Consider the following 2,808-nt stretch of genomic DNA (forward strand, 5'->3'; position numbering starts at 1 on the left):
ACACTGGATTCATTAAACCTCAGTTGTTGAGTCGGGGTAAGCTTCATCCCCTAGTATCCATCATAACCCCTACAATAGTGGGGCCCAGCCAGCCATAGGAAAAAATCATAACAATGTAATTGCAAATGTCATTTATATTCTACAACATTGCTGCTTTAGTGAAAATCTCTGTTCATGGAAAAACAAATGTCTTTCACCAATCTAATATAAATGGACCTTTCCCATTCGTTTTTCTGTACTTTTTCTTTTTCTGGCCTTCCTCCTTAGATGGTCCACATTATTCTTCTGTTCTTAAAACAATAATATTTTGCCTAGCCATGGTGGTTCAGGGGTAGGTACCATTTCTCAGTACTGTAGTCACATGAAAGACCACAGTCAGATCCCATGTCAACCTAAAACACCTGGGCATGCCAGTGACTCTGGTTAATGAGAAGGTTGGGTTGTAGGCAGAGATGGATATATGTATGAAGAGATTCTGTTAAAGGCCCCTATTTCTCTCTCTTTTATGAAAAACATATATATATATATATATATAGTTTATATATATATGTGTGTGTGTGTATTGTGTATATATATATATTCATTTTAGTGTAGATTGTAACAATTCTTATTTTGATTAATAAAGATGTGTTTGAGCCTCCCCCTCCAAAAAGAAAAAGATAAAAGAATAGAGGTTTATTTAACTCATAGTTTAGGAGGTCAAAGATCCATGGCCCACTGTAGAGTCACAAGGTTGCCATCACATGGTGAGGGCAAGAGTGAATGCATGTTTCTCTCATTTCCTCTCCTTATAAGCCCACCAGGCTTCAATCACGAGGGTTTCACCCAGGATCTAGTCCTAATCTCCCCAAAAGGCTCCATTTTCAACACTATAATTGGATTAAATTTTTACTCTCTTATTCCTGCCACAGCCAAATTTCAACACATAAATTTTGGGAAGAAATTCAAACCACAGCATCATGCTTCAAGGTCAAAGTAAAGCCTTGTACTCTGCAGAGCGCCTTCCTCCTGACAACATACATTCCATCTCCTCAGGACTTCAGCAACCGTCTTCAGGGGGCCTACTATGTGAGAGAGAAAGAGCTAATGTGAGATGCTGAAGAAGGGAGGGCAGATCCACCAGTATCTATTGGAGACCTAGGTATATAACCAGACATGTTTAACAGAATAATTTCCACTCATTCAACACCAAAGATTCCCATGTCCTAACCACTAGAACCTATGAATGTGTTGTTACATGGCAAGAGGGAAATGAGTTTGCAGATGAAATTATTATTGCTAATTAGCTGACCAAAATAAAAAGATTATCTTGGATTATCCAGGTAGGCATAATGAAATCACAAGTGCCCTTGAAAGGAGAGAACGGAAGCAGAGTCACAGACAGATTTGAAAATGCCACTCTGCTGGATTTGAAGAAGGGACCACCAATAAAGGATTGAAAGTAGCATTTAGAAACTGAAAAAGTCAAGGGAATGGAGTTTCCTCATAGAGGCACCAGAGAACACAGTCATGCTGACACTTTAATTTCTATCAAGTGAAACTTGTTGTTTCAAGCCACTGCAACTGTGGTAGATTGCTACGATAGCAATAGAAAACTGATATGTAAATATCCAGCTTAATGCATAATATGATATAATTAAATTATCTTTCTAAGGTAAAAAGAGAAAACTTGGCCAACAGTGGCACAGTTGTAATGCAAGTGGACCCAAACTGGAAAGCTCTTGAGTTTGCCAGGCACATATGTGTGCTCATGACATGGGCCGTGTGAACCTGAGGATGGATTGAGGTTTGAAGACTCTGTTGGGGGATGTCTCTCCCTGTTTCTCTCTGTCTCTCTTATGGAAGAAATAAACGTGTAGACTTCATAAAAAAGGAAGAGGTCTTATAGAATACTGGTAGTGTGTTAAATCCCAAATGGCAGGCTGCAGTTTCAATCTTAGCCCCGTTGACACGAAAGCCATGCTGGGTACATGCATGTGGAAGTCCTGAATCCAATCTGGATGAATAACTGAAGAGGGATTGTGATGTGACCATGCCTTACTGGGGTTATTTTTTCATTTTCTCTATGTCTCTCTGTCCCTACAGTCAGTACATAGACCCTCTGGGAAAAAAAAATAAAAAAAGAGAATTTATATTAAATAAACTACCATGAAACATTTGATACTAAATCTTATGCATAAATGTTAGTAAATGTTCCCAGCGAAAGGGAACTAGGGAGATAGATAAACTGCACAGTTCTAGACCAATAAACACTAGCAAAGTGCACTCTCAGCTCTTAGTCAGTAAGAACTGTACTTTGTTGTCTTCAGTGAGGATATTTTGATCCATGACTGACAAAAGTTGTACAACTGATGGGAATAAGCAAACCATACGTATATACAGATGCACACACACATACACACACAAACGAGTGACGCCTACTGGAGTCTTCCAGGAACTGCTTTTAAGAAAAGAGTGCAGAATACAGGTGCTGAAATGTACTGAGTGTAAGGGTTTGGGTGGTGCACTGAAATTATGAAATCTATCGAAAATATATCTATGACCTAGAAGTACTGACTATTTGATGTATGGATAAAAACAGGTCTAAGATGCAACATTACTTTGGGGAATTTGGACATAACGACAACAACAATAAAAATACCTTAATAAAATACTGGGAATGTATCTCTTAGAGTTTGTTATTAGAACTCATACAGTCAGGCATCAAAGGTCTTTTTCCAGGAAGACATCTCCAGGGCAAAACAGGATATGCATGAGAATACTGCTGGTAGCAGAGCAAAGGGAGCACTAAGGTAAGAAGTGAGAAAT

This window comes from Tupaia chinensis, unplaced genomic scaffold (assembly GCF_000334495.1).
Source record: "Tupaia chinensis unplaced genomic scaffold, TupChi_1.0 Scaffold000296_1, whole genome shotgun sequence".
NCBI lineage: Eukaryota > Metazoa > Chordata > Mammalia > Scandentia > Tupaiidae > Tupaia > Tupaia belangeri.